General features: G+C 47.2%; 1 protein-coding gene across 2 annotated transcripts in view; it reads right to left on the bottom strand.

Moving 5' to 3' along the window:
* The window catches only part of ROR1 (receptor tyrosine kinase like orphan receptor 1), a 176,495-nt gene that overhangs the window by 60,016 nt on the left and 99,850 nt on the right, over positions 1 to 16,629 (bottom strand). The window lies entirely within an intron of this gene.

Genomic DNA, 16,629 nt, shown 5'->3' with positions numbered 1-16,629 from the left:
ACAGAGTAAGTTGTACGGAGGATGGTGTCAGGAGAACTGCTAGCACACATCCAGGCTCGGCTATAGGTCATGGTAAAACAGTGATTTCATCAAATACCCATATGAGGACGCTGGTGTGTAACTGGAGGAGGGGAATTACTGTCCTGTCCCGTCCCCCCCCCCCCATTACTGCTGACCCGCATGCACCTTATGAGGCTCTTCAGGCCTCTGGGAAGGATTGCTGCTGGAGTAGGATCTCTCTCACTCAACCCCAGGGATTAATACACACATATACGAGCTTTAGTGAGTGACGGTGTGAAGAAGGGGTGTGCACACCCATTCCATGGCACGGAAACGCAGTGCACCTCCTAATTCCCTGTAACCACCCAGTCCCAGGAAACCTGACTGTGAAAAGGAGGAGAGCAATGCTGGAAACGAGTGCTCCAGCACCGACCATGGGAGAGGAGACTGAGTTTGAACTAAACCCAAGCAGTGCTCAATGCGTCACCTCCCAGACGGAGATGCTGAAAAGACTCACCACAAGTTAACATCCTGCAACCCAAACCTACAGCCTGGCTGGATCCCCTGTGCGGGGTGATCACACTCGATCTCGTAGGTGCACAGCGAGGCCCCAGAGATGCTGTGAGGGCTGGAGCAGCTCTGCTCTGGAGCCAGGCTGAGAGAGCTGGGCTGGGGCAGCCTGGAGAAGAGAAGGCTCCTGAAGGGGAGAGCTGAGAGCAGCTCCAGTGCCTGAAGGGGCTGCGGGAAAGCTGGAGAGGGGCTTGGGACAAGGGTCTGTGACAGGGAGTTGGAACTGGATGAGCTTTAAGGTCCCTTCCAACACAAACCATTCTATCGTTCTATGCTGAGCATCAGCAGGATCCCAGACCAGAACAGGACTATTTTGAAGTGTATTGATTTTATTTTGACACCATCCCTTCGGCTTGTTTCCAGACAGCTTTTAACTACAAAGCGATTTCACTCATAAAACCGTGCAGTGCACGGCTATGCAGAGATGTTCTGCTTTTATTTGACCAGTTGGCAACTATTCTATTTCACTGAAAAATCACAAGAAAATGGTAAACACCGAGGCACACAAATGCATGAAGCAGCTCAGCTCAGATACAGCCACTACACTTGTTATAAATACTGCCTTTCTTAAAAGCCCACCTGGTAGCACTGCTTATTTAAGACTCTGTCAAGTATTTCCAATGTAAACACCACAGTTGAAGGCATTATAACTCACCTACCAACACAGCCCTGGGCCTGCACAGGGCAGAAACACATTAACGGGGCCAGATCCTGAGCTGAGCTCTTAGGCAGAAGCTCTTCCCTGTGAGGGTGCTGAGGCGCTGGCACAGGGTGCCCAGAGAAGCTGTGGCTGCCCCATCCCTGGCAGTGTTCAAGGCCAGGTTGGACACAGGGGCTTGGAGCAAGCTGCTCTAGTGGAAGGGGTCCCTGCCTGTGGCAGGGGTTGGAGCTGGAGGAGCTTTAGGGTCCTTTTCAGCCCAAAACATTCTCTGATACCCAATGAAATGGGGCAGATCCTGCAGGCCTGTGAGACATAGATCTGAGGTGCTGTTGCCCTTCACTCCTCCCACTGAAACCAAACAGGGCATCTCTCACGTCCACAGGGCACTGCTCAAAGCCATGAGCAATGGGTTCTGTCATTCAAACTCCTCACACATTCAAGTTTTGTGTTTGACAATGCATTTTCTGTAGGTAACATTACTTCCGTCCACTTGGAAATACACTTGCATTAAGAGCCCACAAGAGAACCATACTCTGCAATCATCTAACATGCATTGAACAAAATGAAAGAAAAAGCAACGAAACTACTGTGACCACATACAGTATTTTGCTATTTCAAATTCCAGTGTCCATATTAATGTTTTGTTAAACAGGCTTTGAGAACATGACCGTGGATCTCACAGAGCACACATCCACCACCGGATCTACAGAAGGAACCACATTAAAAGAACAAACTTGACTGTTTGTGAGATAGTTCTTCAGTCTGGAAGCTGGTAAGGTTCTGATACTCCTGAATTAAAGCTCTGATTTCAGAGCAAGGCATCACTGTGCCCTGAGTAAGCATTTTATTTGATTGAAAGGAACATGCAGAGCAGCTACTCAGCATTGGAACACACCACCAAATCAAAGTTAATGCAGGGAACAAAAGCATCCGAGAAAGAAGTCCAAGATACATGCACGGATTTCATTTCCAGCTGCGATGACTTGGGATTGCTGTGCATGGAAGCCAGAGCAGTGACATCTCTCCTTGGAAAAACCATGTTAGAACCTTCAGGCCAAGCACAAAGCGTGCTCCGTTGGAAGGTGAGCTCCCAGGCAGCCCATGACAGGTGAGTCATGGATGGGAGAAGGATCAAAGCCTCATCTGACCGAACTGGTTCCTCTCCTGCAACCACCTTGCTTGTAACTGCCTCTGGGAGGAAAACAGTTTAAAAACCAGGCTGGGAATGAGCTGCTCTTCTTCCCTTTGGGGACACACCATGTGCCAGAGGGCCAAAGAGCTGGAGCACCAAGAAGGGTCACACCAAATGCAATTCCACCCGGGAGCAGGGCTCAGCATCCATCACTCCCCTCACCAATGGCCAATCCACTCCCTTCACTCACTAACCTGATCTTCAAACTCCCACTAATCAACTGTTCCCGTTATTCTGGAAATCCCATATATGGGATTTACACCCAGCAACTTGCACTTGGGGCACTGGAACAGGCTTGCCTATTTGCTGTTGCCATCAAAAAAGAGGGAAATCCGCTTAATATTTAATGAGGAGTGGAAAAATTAATCCTTGAATGTTAAAAATTCCCTCCTAAGCCCCACTTTCACTATTTGAACAATAGGATTTGTTTTGAAAAGAAGTCAACCTGAGAAATGGGATCAGCAGAAAGAACCATTATCCCGGTAAGGTTTATTTTATGGATGAAATCATTCCAGATGAGTGATGAATCTTACCCTTAACGCTGGAAAGATAAGTATCTGCTCAAATCTCCATCACCATTAAGAGATGTTGGTCTTAATGAGAAATCACAATTAGAACCCTTGTGAAGAGCCAAGTAAAGTGTATTCAAACACACTCCCCACAGAGAAGTTGGCTAATACCTGCCTTTATTACCATATTGCCTAAGCGTAGAGTGACTTTCACACAAGTCATTCCTTTTAAAGCCTCTATGATTAAATAAACTTCAACCAGGCTTACAAAGCTCTGCCCCTGAAGGACAACTACAGAGCTAGCTCTTATCACAGCCTCACACTATGGCTCATTTTCTCACCAGCACCAACCACCACTCAGCGCTCCAGTGTTTGCCCTGTCACGGTTACAGACCCACCAAAAGGATGGGGCAGCTTCATCCCTTGGCCAGTGAACCAAGGACATACACGCCCTGTGCCCAGGGTAATTAATATATCTGGGTAATGCATTTGTAAGGCAAAGTAAAGAGAATATCAATCAGAGCAGGAAAGAGGCAGATGACTAAGATGACACCAAACCCAGAAGCGATTGAAGATTTTAATGGGGGATCAATCTGCTATATAGAAACAAAGCAGAGAGCATGATCAGTCTGAGAATGGGGATGCTCTGCTTGCAAGGCCCTGTGAGCAATGCATGAGGTCTGCAGGGCTGCTAAGCAAGAGAACATAGACATCCAGCAGAAGCGTTGCCTGGGTCAGGCTTTCTTCTCAGGGGCATGGAGAAAAACCCCATGTCTTGCAGAACATAGCTTTTTAAGGTCGAAGGTATAGAATCCTAGAATGGATTAGGTTGGAAGGGACCTTAAAGCTCATCCAGTTCCAACCCCTGCCACGGACAGGGACACCTTCCACTAGAGCAGCTTGCTCAAGGCCAAACAAAACATTTCAAGTGTCTTCTTAAGGGGTATCCTCTGTCTTACATTATATCCCAATAGCAGGGCAGTCTATACCCTAATTCTGTAATTATATATATAAATGGAAGTAATTTTTTCTTATACAAATACAAACGTGACTGCAACATACGCAGCTCAGATCTCGCTGCAGAAGAGCCGAAACAGCAAAAAGAGCAAGGAGACACTTAGCATAACCAATGAGTTTGAAATCTGAGTAGCAAGATAAACTATACAAAAATGAATGTTTAAACTAAATAAAAAAAGACTGTTCCATTTGCAACTCTCTGAAGCCGCACAGAAAGCCTACCCCAAGTGAGATCTGTTATCCTAGGGAGGAATTTGCCTAAGGAAGCGATAAAATCCCAATTTCACGAGACACTAGAAACAAGATTGGGCAAGACAATACTCCAGACACCAATGGGGAGTTATCCCACGCTGCCAGGAGGGTCAACACAGGATAACTTAATAGGGGATTTGGGCACAACTGTTGTGGCCAAATCACCAATTAATGTTTTATAGCATTGAATCTACTAGAAGCATCAACACCCCTTAAAGAAGTGAATAAAAATCACCATAAAATAGACTCCTCAGCTATTGTACTTGGATCTAACATCAGGAAAACAGGAATCACAGATAAGGTTATAGAGACTTAGAGCAAAATCTAATTATACTAAGTGCTCAGCACTTTGTGCTTTTCTGCACATTCCAGACCGACGCTTCATCTTTCCCTCTGTCTGGTTCCTACCTGACTGATCTCTTCCAGGATCTTCCCACAGATATGCCTCACGGCTGTTTTTCTTCTCAGTTCTATCTCCCTCATCTTCCCTTTTTTGCCTTTTGTGTTCTCAGTTTCACTGCTCCTTTGTAAGTTCCCCACACGTTTTCATCTGATCTCCCAAGAAACTACGTTTTGCAATCAGCCAGTTTCCAGCCTATCCACAGCCCACCCTGGAGGTGCTGAAGGAAATCTAGACATACTTTCTGCAGACAGTAATGGATACGACCTATTATACGCTCATTTTCTTGTCTGTTTAAAAGTTGGCACCATCCTGAAATTTCCATAATATATAGCTCAAATTTTGCTTGTATCTTCAATGCATGAAAGGATTTTATCTTCCTGACATCAGGATCTCTGTGTGGCAGTGGACATGTCTGCATGATACAACTCTTGTGTTTCAAAAGGAGGTAGGAACCATCTGAATGAGGCAAAACTGCACAAAGACCAGGCCAGGTTGGAGAGAGCTTAGGGCAAGCTGCTCTAGTGGAAGGTGGCCCTGCCCACGGCAGGGGGTTGGAACTGAGCTTTATGGTCCCTTCCAACCCAAACCAGTCTGGGATTCAATGATTCTGTGAAGACAGGAAGTCGCTGAAAGCATTTCTGCTCTTCACAGAAGGTAGGTGTCTCTTAAGGACAATTTACTGCCTTTAATAGTATGCAATACCATTACTCAACAACAAACCCTCCATTGATTAGTGATGAACGTAGTAATTACATTACATGATGATGTGTCAAAGTTATCATATATACAGTCTGCAGCAAACAGTCCATGTTAGAAACATACCTAGGCCAAGAGACTCAACCTTCCATGTTCAGGCGAAGCTGCTGCTCTTTGTACTGCCATTTTAAATACTTCCAAAGAGGAGCCTACAAACTACACACAACAAAACCTGCCAGAGAACAGGCCTTAACCAAAGATCTACCTGGTAAGCAAGGTAAAATGCTGCATGACAGCATTTCTGCTTCAAATGCATCAGATGAACTAGTTAGCTTTACTCCACCTGGTTACTCTATGGCTAAAAAGGCAAAGGCAAAGCTTGTTCTGCCAAAGCCTTGTACAGGCAGAGCTGAGAGGTAAGAGTTTACCAGATGATAGCTGCAGAGTTCACAACTGTTGTCATCACTGTGTCACGTTCTGCTGGAGAAGGACCCATTGGAGCTCCCAGTTAGGGGCTGAGATGATCCTGGATGATGCTACCAGCATTCAAATGATTAATTCCGTTCACGCTCTTCAACTGTAACACTCCCAAGCACATCTCTCTGTTATTTATCTGTCCTACATCATTATTGATAGCCTGGGGTAGGTTAATCATTGGCATTAGATAGGGAAATTTTCAACACCAGTGAACAATTTAAGCTCAGAGATAAAAGACATTAATTTTCAGCTTCAGAAGCCAGACGTGCAGCAGGATGATTTCATTTACACAGGACTGGAAATTGTTAGGAACTTCATTTATCCCACAGCCCAGAACCATCTATCAGAGCATCTCATCACTGCTACTGGCACTTTCATCAGCACGTACGCAACGAGTAACCTCTCTGCCTGCGTGTCTTTCGGAACACCTCCAGCTCCCCAGGGCTGGAGATAAACTGAAGGATTAGCCTGGTTATGATGCATCAACAGAAAGAATCCCAGTGCCTTATTTCTGATTACAGGGCAGGAAGCCAAGAGCACTGTATGCACCTGACACCTCTGCCTTACCTTGTCTTGCAGATCTGCTCTTTTCCATGAGGACATAGGCTGAGAGAGCTGGGCTGGATCAGCCTGGAGAAGAGAAGGCTCCTGAAGGGGAGACCTCAGAGCAGCTCCAGTGCCTAAAGGGGCTGCAGGAAAGCTGGAGAGGGGCTTTGGACAAGGGCCTGCAGGGACAGGCCAAGGGGAATGGCTTTAACCTGCCAGAGGGGAGACTGAGATGAGCTCTTAGGCAGAAGCTCTTCCCTGGGAGGGTGCTGAGGCGCTGGCACAGGGTGCCCAGAGAAGCTGTGGCTGCCCCATCCCTGGCAGTGTTCAAGGCCAGGTTGGACACAGGGGCTTGGAGCAAGCTGCTCTAGTGGAAGGTGCCCCTGCCTGTGGCAGGGGTTGGAGCTGGAGGAGCTTTAAGGTCCCTTCAACACAAACCAGGCTGGGATTCTCTGATTCTCTGATACAGCAGGAAACCTGGCTGAAAGGTGGGCAGTCACGAGGGTTTCCTTTACTTAGAAGACACCACTAATACCCACCCCAAAAGACCCAGTGGGGAGATTAAAGCCTTTTCTCAAATACATCATTCTTAACACTGGTTCTGGAATACCAACAGGCAATATCATCAGAAAATCATCTGACTGCTATGCACTGAAGAGTTGCAAACTCTTAAAAAACCTTTACATGCACTAGCAATGTAAAGGCTCCAATGGACATGAGTCAGGGTTGACGACAAACCCTGTAGTAACTTCATCTTCAGCTAAGGTCATATCAGTTAAAAACTGTTTTCTTCCATGGGATTGAAGCCATCCCTTGGAAGAAGTGGTTTTTAAGAGGCCTTTTTTTACATGCTAATACTTTAATCCTAAATTTCTAATTACTGCACTACAATTCCTTTTGATTGCAGCTATTAATTACAGATTATCATTAATGTACATGGATTTAGAAGTCACTGTGGAATCTGGGTGCACTTTACATGGCTCTAAATTGGGTTGTTAACAGTTCCACTTAAGAAGAGCAAAACACTGCACCCTGGAGCAAGCCACAGCTTTAATGACAGGGAATGGAGAAAAGAAAGGGCCAGTTGGCTGAAGGCCAGCATTTGAGAGCTCACAGTCGAGTCTTTGTGCTTAGGAACTGGAGAAACGTGGCTACAACAGCACTTCAACGCGCATCAACCACAAGGGAACTTCCAGTCGGGAAACCCAGGTGCACGGTGAACCTAGGGCAGAAAATGCCCTGCTCGGTGTGCCTGGGAATGTCACTGCTTGGATGGGCCAGGCATGATCCTGCACTGCCCAAAGCCATGGGATCACTGCGTTTTCCAAGGAAGAATGATTTGTCTTTGCTCAATTGGAAATGGACACTGGAAGGATAACGGGATTGAAAGTGGCAGTATGCGAGTGGAGGAACACATTGTTTTCTTGCCCATAAAGGCAGGTCTTACTGAGTCACAGAATCATAAAACAGTTTGGGTTGGAAGGGATCTTCAAAGTTCACCCAGTCCAAACCCCCTGCCATGAGGAGGGGCATCTTCAACTAGATCAGCCTGGCCTTCGATGTCTCCAGGGTCAAGGGAGAATGGCTTTAACCTGCCCAAGGGGAGACTGAGATGAGCTCTTAGGCAGAAGCTCTTCCCTGGGAGGGTGCTGAGGCGCTGGCACAGGGTGCCCAGAGAAGCTGTGGCTGCCCCATCCCTGGCAGTGTTCAAGGCCAGGTTGGACACAGGGGCTTGGAGCAAGCTGCTCTAGTGGAAGGTGTCCCTGCCCGTGGCAGGGGCTGGAGCTGGATGAGCTTTAAGGTCCCTTCCAACACAAATCAGCCTGGGATTGTATGAAGTGCCGGACAAGGCTTTGCACTGCACCTGCCTGCATACCCCTGGCTTCCATCAGTGCCACTGCACTAAATCCACCCACACGAGCTTTAGAGCAGGCAAACCCAGCCAAGCACGGGGAGGGCAAACAAGGAACCATTTACCTCCAACATAAATCCCAACACACCGTAACTCCTCTCACCTCAGCACTTGAGGGCCACAAAGGCCTGAAATGGATGAGGCTACCAGCAGTCTCCGATCCAACCCTTAGGACTTGAGAGGAAAACTCCAGCAGGAGTCTGCCACGTGCACATTGCTCCTGATTTTTCGGAGCTCACTAATTATTTTTGTTGCAATGACGAAAAATGGGCCCGTGTCAGCCCATGAATGAATGAATGCTCCTGAAACAATGACTCCTTAAATACACAGAAGTCTCCCTCGTGTAAACACGCTGTGTTTTATACCATACCCTCGTGGTGCGAGGCATACATTGCAACATGACTTATTGGCTGCGGGTGATGAAACAGTAAACGTTGCCCCTTTGACGGCTTCAACCTCGTGCCTGGGATTTCACATGGGTTGATGGTGATTAATGGAAAAACTGCCAAATTTATCAAGAGCCTGGAACACAAGGATACACTGTGAAACGTATGCTAATACAGCACAATTTATATAAAAAGGGGGGGAATGTAAATATTTAACTGATGCCAGAGCTGGATGCTTTGGCCAAGTCAGGACTGAGCTACATTGATTGTTCAAAAGGAACTTACACCCCGGTGTAAACCCACACAAGCCTGATCTCAGACAGGCTTAAAACCTGGGCATTTTGGATGGTAGATTTAATTTCTTCTGCTAAAAAGCTGGGGTTTAAATCTGCATTGAAACCAACCAGAAAACACTTGTGAGTAAGAACTGGTCAATGTGTGTGTGGAGAGCTGGGCTTAGCCCAGTTGGCAGCACCAAGGGAAGCGCCAAGAGGCAGGATCCTGACCCAGCTCCCTCTGTCTCCATCACATGCAGGCACAGCATCCTCAAGAGACCAAACCCAAGCCCCTCCAGTTAATCCCATTTATCAGCAGCCTCAAGACAGGGCAAGGTCTCTCAGAGGTGAAGGCTGAAGTCCCCTTTCATGGCTCCAGGTTGGGCTTCAGACACGGGTGACACGACACAGGCACATCCTCGTCCTGCCCTGGTGGGACTCCTGCTCAGGGCTCTCCATATACTCGCTAACAACAGCAATTACATAGGCAATTAGTCTGCACAAAAGGTTTACATCAATGCTTCAGAGGTTTATTTTTAATCCCTTCATTGCTGGAATGAGTTAATGTACTGATTTAGCCACAGTTACTACTTACTATAGGAAGGTTTCCTGAATCTGGGGTTCATCAGCACCTCCTGGATTCAAATAACTCTCTAACATTAAGAAAAGTTAAATCCAAACATAGCAATAGGACCAAACATTTTCATTGCTATTCTGGGGGGATCTTCAAATTGTTTCATCAGTGGCTTGAGCACATGTACTACCTTCCCCTTGATTTCAACCCATGCAGAATCAGCCAAAATTTCAGGGACTACTGAACATCACAGCCACGCAGACCTCAGCATCATGCTGGCAGCTTAATTCTGGCCACCAAAATCTAAGGTTTGATGAAGTCAAACTCCTGAATCCTTAAATTACTCAGCGGTCCTTATGCGCTCTCCCAGGCACAGTAAGGCTAAAGAAATGGTCGGTGTAAAAGAGCCACTTCTAAACAACACAACTAAGAGTTAGCAAGCCTTAATTGCACCCAGAAGTCCAAGTGGCTGTGGTCTTCATGACCCTGTAATGGCTTTGCCACAAAAAAAACCCTGCAGTCTCTAAAAGTTAATAGCCTGTACAATAGGAAATCAACAGGCACAGGGCAAAGTTGGCTTGTTCAGTCTTAACTGCTTCTGCAGGCGCTGGAAGGATAAAGCACTGATGATGTTTTTATTAGCTCAACAAACAAGAAGCTGGGCATTTGATGTAATGCTACTGCAGATCTACACAGATTAGGTTTCAAAGCCGTGGCAACTGCTGTACTTTAAGAAATGAGTTAGCTTGGAAATGGATACAGGTTTCCTCTGGAAGGCACAGCAATCCAAATAAACACGCTGAGCACGGTACAGCCAGATGAAGTTCCAGTGGCCCAACTGCTTGCCTAAGTAGCTGCACACCCCACAGCTGCACAAAGGTTTTTCATCACCATTCCTAATTTCTTCAGGCCAAAAGAGTGCAGTAATATCAAGCTCAGCAGGTGATAAGAGCAAGTGTCTGCCAAAGTAAGCCCAAGCGCACAGATTCTGCTGAGTTCAAATGAGCACATCCTTACTACAGGGCTAAATGGGACGGGTGGGTTCATTAACATTAGTCAGCTCTGACAGCATCCAGACACACTTGAAATACTTTGTACAGACTATTTACCAGTAAAGGAAAACACAGTTTCCCCTTGAAAACCTCGAAGCAAACATGACACTGGGAAGCTGAAACGGTGGAATGCCCCGTAGCTTTCTCATTAGTTTCCTACTCAAGTATTTACAGACAGCTCCTCCAATTCTGCTCCACTCATCTGTAACCCGTTCCCAAACCACTCCTTGCGGTCAAGCCAAATTTTTCTGCTGTTTAACTTCTCAAGTCTCCCAAAGTTCATTCGCAGGTCCCTTCCTCGCTGTGCCAGAAGCTTCTCCCTCTGGTTTGTCCCACTTCCCAGCTCAGGGTGTCTGTTACAGGACTCCATTTTCCCAACACAAAGTCCTGATGCTACCAAAGCGGCTTCTGGAGGAACGATGCAGAAAGACCACGCACGTCTGGAACTGGGAGTGTCTTGAGGGGTGGCTGCGGTGTTGGGAGGAGGGTTCCTACCTCAGAGATACAGAACATTGATTGCACAAAGTCTAAAGAGACCATCAGTGATGCGAGAAATAGGTTGGAAACACTTATTCTAGCCCATTACCTTCTCATGGTCATGATTCTGGTCAAATATCCCATTCTACCAGGTGTTTAGCTTCAGTTAAAATGCTGAAGTTATCAAACCCCTTACCCTGTAGCTATACAAGACCCGAAGCATTTCACTATTTAATACATGGATGCTCGAGGAATATTTGAACCTAATCCAGACTTGACTGAGCAACCTGGAAAATCCAGCAGCAATTCAGGATTTTGGATGCAGCTTCAGGTCTGTGCACGTCTCTAATCCTCCTGAAACACAGCGCTGCCAAGTTGTGGATTTTCTTACCCAGATTCCCCAGCCGATTGCCTTTGACAGCGGGTCTGTGTGCTGCTGTTAGCCATGCTGTGTATATAAGGCCAGGGACAGCAGATTAGGGCGTTACAATAATCGTCTCAAAACCCAGCTATTGAAAACTCAGAAGGGGAGTAACAGAAGTTAGAGAAGAGATTTCCTTGTGGGTTACCTGCCTTGATAACAACGCTGTAGTGGGGGATCTCAGTCCAGCTCCCAGCAGCCAAACAGCCCTGTCTCATAAAGCACAACCAGCAGATGCAGTAACCTCTTGGCAAGTCCAAGAGCCAAAAGACTGAATTTCTCCCTCGCAGCAAGTGATCTCTCAGTGCCAGCACTCCTCTGGGATATGAACTACTCCGAAGGGACCAGGAACTTCAGGGTAGTTCTAAGCTTGTCATTTGGGGCTGTTGGGTGAGGAGAAGCTCCCCATGACCCAGCTTCATTGTGCGCTTGAGCCCAAACCCCCCCCCCCCCGTGTGCTGGGCTGCACCCACAGCGCAGGAGCAGCAGCTCAGGGAGGGGATCCTGCCCCTCTGCTGTGCTTTGGGGAGAGCCCCCCTGCAGTCCTGATCCAGCTCTGGGGCAGCAGCACAAGAGGGACGTGGAGCTGTTGGAGCGAGGCCAGAGGAGGCCATGGAGATGCTGCGAGGGCTGGAGCAGCTCTGCTCTGGAGCCAGGCTGAGAGAGCTGGGCTGGGGCAGCCTGGAGAAGAGAAGGCTCCTGAAGGGGAGACCTGAGAGCAGCTCCAGTGCCTGAAGGGGCTGCAGGAAAGCTGGAGAGGGGCTTGGGACAAGGGATGTAGGGACAGGCCAAGGGGAATGGCTTTAACCTGACTGGGGTTGAAAGAGATGAGCTTTAAGTTTCCTTCCAACCCAAACCACTTTGTGATTCTATGAATGGGGCAAATCTCACTACCCTCACAGGAATCCACATGGAAAATATTCTTGATTTGTGACAAAGGCAGGATAAAAGTGATCTGTAACAGAAGGCATATTGACAAAAAGATATGAATAGACCAGAACTTGATTCAATAGAGAGGTATATCCTCGGTAGGGTGATCAAGTGACTTCTGCGCACTGAGGGCTACTTAGATGGTTCAAAGAAACAACCAATCTCTCGATGCAGACTTACACAAACCATAAATATCAATCACGCCAAAGTGTCTTTTTTCACCACATTTCTCAGCAAATCCTGTCTTGTTTGAAATGCCTGAGCTTGGTTTGCCGAAGGTGGGAGCTCTCAGAAGATGTGGTTCTCTCCAAACCACAGAGCAAATCGTGCCCTGTGATTTTGGTTTCCTTGCATTACTGGCTTAAAGCTCTGAAACCATTGAATACATACACATACGCACAGACACACATGCATGCACACACAATGAGACAGATGCAGGTTGTGGATTCAGATATAAAATCCTAGACACACAGCACCACATCACAGCCAGCACACCCCAGACATCTCACATGGGATGTATTTCACAGCAGAAATCACAGCACAGTGCTCACTGAGAAGCATTTCTTGTGCTGACTGACATCCCTGGCAGTGTTCGAGACCAGGCTGGAGCTGGATGAGCTTTAAGGTCCCTTCCAACCCAAACCAGTCTGGGATTCTGTGATAAAATTGTTCTGCCTTTGGCTTTCTGCTTTAACAAACCAAACTGCTCACTGATGTACCAGGCAGCGGTACACACAGCTCTACACATAGGCTTTAAATGCAGCCAGGAGAAGGTAAGCATCCAAACGCCTTGGACACTCCCTGGGATGAGGTATTAATTCCCAGCATTCTCTGACACTGGGAATCCACATGCTACGGTGGGTGCAGACACGGAAAGCAGATATAACATGAACCATTGGGGGTAAAAATCCACTCAAGTCATTCCCTGGTGAACAAAGTGGTTCTGAGGTCCTGCCTGGTGGCCAGGAGCTCTGACTGCTAATGAAGTGCATTTCAATTACACGACTGATGCAGAATGAGGACATTTTTACTAATCAAAGCTTTGCTCCTGCTCCTTCAAGCTAAAACTGGTTGAAAACCCATAACCAAGATTTATTGAATCAAGCTCCATCAACTATCTGTGCCCTTCAACAACAGTGTCACCCTGGAGCTTTGGTAACCTGCACTGTCAAACCCAAAGCAACAAATGCAATTGCTGTTTCCACTGATGAGCAGAACCTCTGTTAGACCCCTTCCAGAATGGCATTCATTATTAATTATGCTTGGATCTTGGTGTGCAGCTTTATACTCATGTAAGGCTGAAGCACAGGGACAGAAATTAGGACTAAGTTGCCTCGCAGTAGGTGTATGAATGCAAGAGACTGACCCAGTAAGTGTCCCTAAGTGACAGAGCTCCTGTCTGTGCAAGCCTAATGCAGAGCAAGGATGAGCAAAGGCAGTGTACTCTGATACCTGTACATTACACTTCCCAGATTTGCCTTACGAGAAAGAAACCAAACCTCTTTGAGCACTTCAGTGGGCTTAAACATGTAACAAACTGGAATGAGAGATAAGCAAACCATGCCTGTATCTTGCCCAAGGATATACTCTTGCTTCCCAGGCATGAGAGGAGATGGAGGTGGTAAAAGGGATGAGGGACCTGTAAATTTTCCAGCTAACTCTTGAAAAGGTCTCCCTTTATACCTAGAGACCTTTAAGCGTGGCAGGGGAGAAGAAAAGCCGTATAATCCCTGCATGTCCACCCTGTGCAGCACAAACCGTGGCACCTTCAGGAGACTGCTGGCTTCTCAGAACCAACAACCTGATTTATTTTCCTGGCAAAGCACCAGACATCATCAGCACAATTGACCTTCTGGGGTCAGGGAAAGCCCATCCTCACCAGCTCTGCACGTATACCCATGAGCTATCTCGCTGGAGGCTCGTGTCCGTATCCATACACTGCTTCCCAGCTCTGGGAGGGTTCCCACTGTGGTTGAGGGAGTTCTGACTAACAAGGATAAATAAAAGAGTGCCCAAAGCTGTCAGGATTTGGTTTATTTAATGCCATTATGCTTGACATTGTGCCAGGCAAGGAGAACTTGATCTCTGCTCCAAGTGGGTAAGCACTGCACTGCAGACGCAGGACTCTGGCGAGATCTCGGCCTGTATTTATGTAAAGCAGGGCAGGTGGGCTTATATTTCAAGTAAATAAACACAAAAATAGCTCACAGCGCATGGAAGTCAGCAGAGAACAGTGGTGGAATCAGCTGCTTATGTACCGGGTTAGGCAAGAAAGTCCCAGTGGTACCAAGTGTCACTGATGATGGGAAAGAGCCAGGCTAAGAAGAGAGGTCACCAAGGGAAGCAGGAGATGCCCCTACACTGAGCACTTAAATGCAGAGCAAAGCAACACGTAGTACTAGAAAAGAAGGATTTCCACATGTATGCAAAGGGACATACTTGACTTGAACAGGAACTTCTCCTTAAAAAATAACTCTTTAACAGTCAATTTGTATCTGTATGTCCTGTCCCTCACCCCTACTGCAGTCACACTGAAAGTTGACACTGGGATCAAACTGATCCCGGTGTCTGGAAACACAGAAACAAAACGGGAACGCTGAAATCAAGGAACAGACTGAGATCTGAAGCGTTACAATGATCACTTGATGCTGCTACTGCCTTTATACTCTGTATTAAGAGTCAAAAAGAGAAAACTCAAGAGGAAACCAGCGTGGTTTTTCAAGAGGCACTTGGTCTCCCTTGTGCTCCCATTGAAGCCAGCAGTAAAGCTGCTGATGAATCAGGAAACACTGAGCGCTTCTGAAAGCTGCACAAGTGGATGAAAAGTGCCTTACAAAGCTATTAGCTCACAACTGCTCTACAAGTTACAAGCAGTGAAAACAAAGTAAAGTAAAAGCAAAGAAAGGGGTAGAAATGTCTGAAAGCCCCTTCTAAACCATCACACCCTGTCTGCCCGCAGCCCCTTTCATCTGCACACAATCTCCGCAAGGCCACTTCATCATGGGCTAGGGTTTAATTAAGTTCCATGTTTATTTGCCCAGGGTAGGTATGCAAGTGAGGAGAGGGAAAACCCCTGGCTCTGCTGCCACCTGAAGCTTGTGGAACCTGAACGTTTGTCACTCCTGCAGACTGCAGACCTAAAATAAGACAAGGGCTGACTGAACTGGCACAGTTACCTGGTGTTATGGTGTGGGCTTGTGGGACCTTGACATAGACCTTGAGCTTCTGCCTAAGAGCTCATCTCAGTCTCCCCTCTGGCAGCTTAAAGCCATTCCCCTTGGCCTGGCCCTACAGGCCCTTGTCCCAAGCCCCTCTCCAGCTTTCCTGCAGCCCCTTCAGGCACTGGAGCTGCTCTCAGGTCTCCCCTTCAGGAGCCTTCTCTTCTCCAGGCTGCCCCAGCCCAGCTCTCTCAGCCTGGCTCTAAGCCCTGACAGACCCAGAAGTCACAACTTCCATTTCACACAGAACCAGGTTACCAGAAACCAGCAGCAGGCACCGACCAGGGCACTCACTCCCGTGGTGCTGAGCACAAGCCAGCATGGCCAACCCCATTCTCAGTCAGGGCTGTCTGAAATCCAAAGCCACCGCGCTTGCCGGTGGCACCCTTGATAAACTGCAGGACCCTGCAGATTCCAAGCTCCTACAATCAACTCGGGCTGAATGTTTTACCTAACTCAAATAATGAGGAGAAGAATTACATAAGTCAGAGATTTGCTTTGGCACGAGGCGAGGACACTGTGGCACCATTCGTGTGTACTCAGCAATTTTAGAATCCGAGGATTTCTCCTCCTTGCATGCTTGGAGATTTAATAAGAGCACTCTGTGCCATTTCTGGCTGGTGAGGAAGCAGACAAATGAGTAAAATGAAGACTTGTGTTTTCACTAGGCTGTCACTTAACATTTAGCAGTGTGGCTCGAGTTCCCTTTTAAAGGGTGCGCTGCTCCATCCCTACTATTATGTGAAAAACGACACAGGGTGCTGTTATTTAAGCAGTAAGTCAGCCCCTAATGACCTTTTATACACCAGCATTTCTATTCTTCAATAGGTGGACGTGGAAGGCCAGGAATGAAGGAAAACTCCCTTCAGACAACTAAACTAGACTTCCAGCAGCTCATGTGCACAGAGCGCATTTAGGGTACCACAGTACTTGATTAGGAGCCCGGAATGCACTTATCCACCTAAAGATTCTGCTTGCATTACCTCACTTTTAGGGAACCATGATTCAAGTGCTGTTATGAGCAAACTCTGAGGGCTAACACCAGATTTAAGGCATACTGT

The sequence above is a fragment of the Pezoporus wallicus genome, unplaced genomic scaffold (assembly GCF_028554395.1).
Source record: "Pezoporus wallicus isolate ANWC-B61680 ecotype Strahan unplaced genomic scaffold, APGP_CSIRO_Pwel_v1 contig_8108, whole genome shotgun sequence".
Lineage (NCBI taxonomy): Eukaryota > Metazoa > Chordata > Aves > Psittaciformes > Psittacidae > Pezoporus > Pezoporus wallicus.
This window is presented reverse-complemented; position numbering and strand designations above follow the sequence as displayed.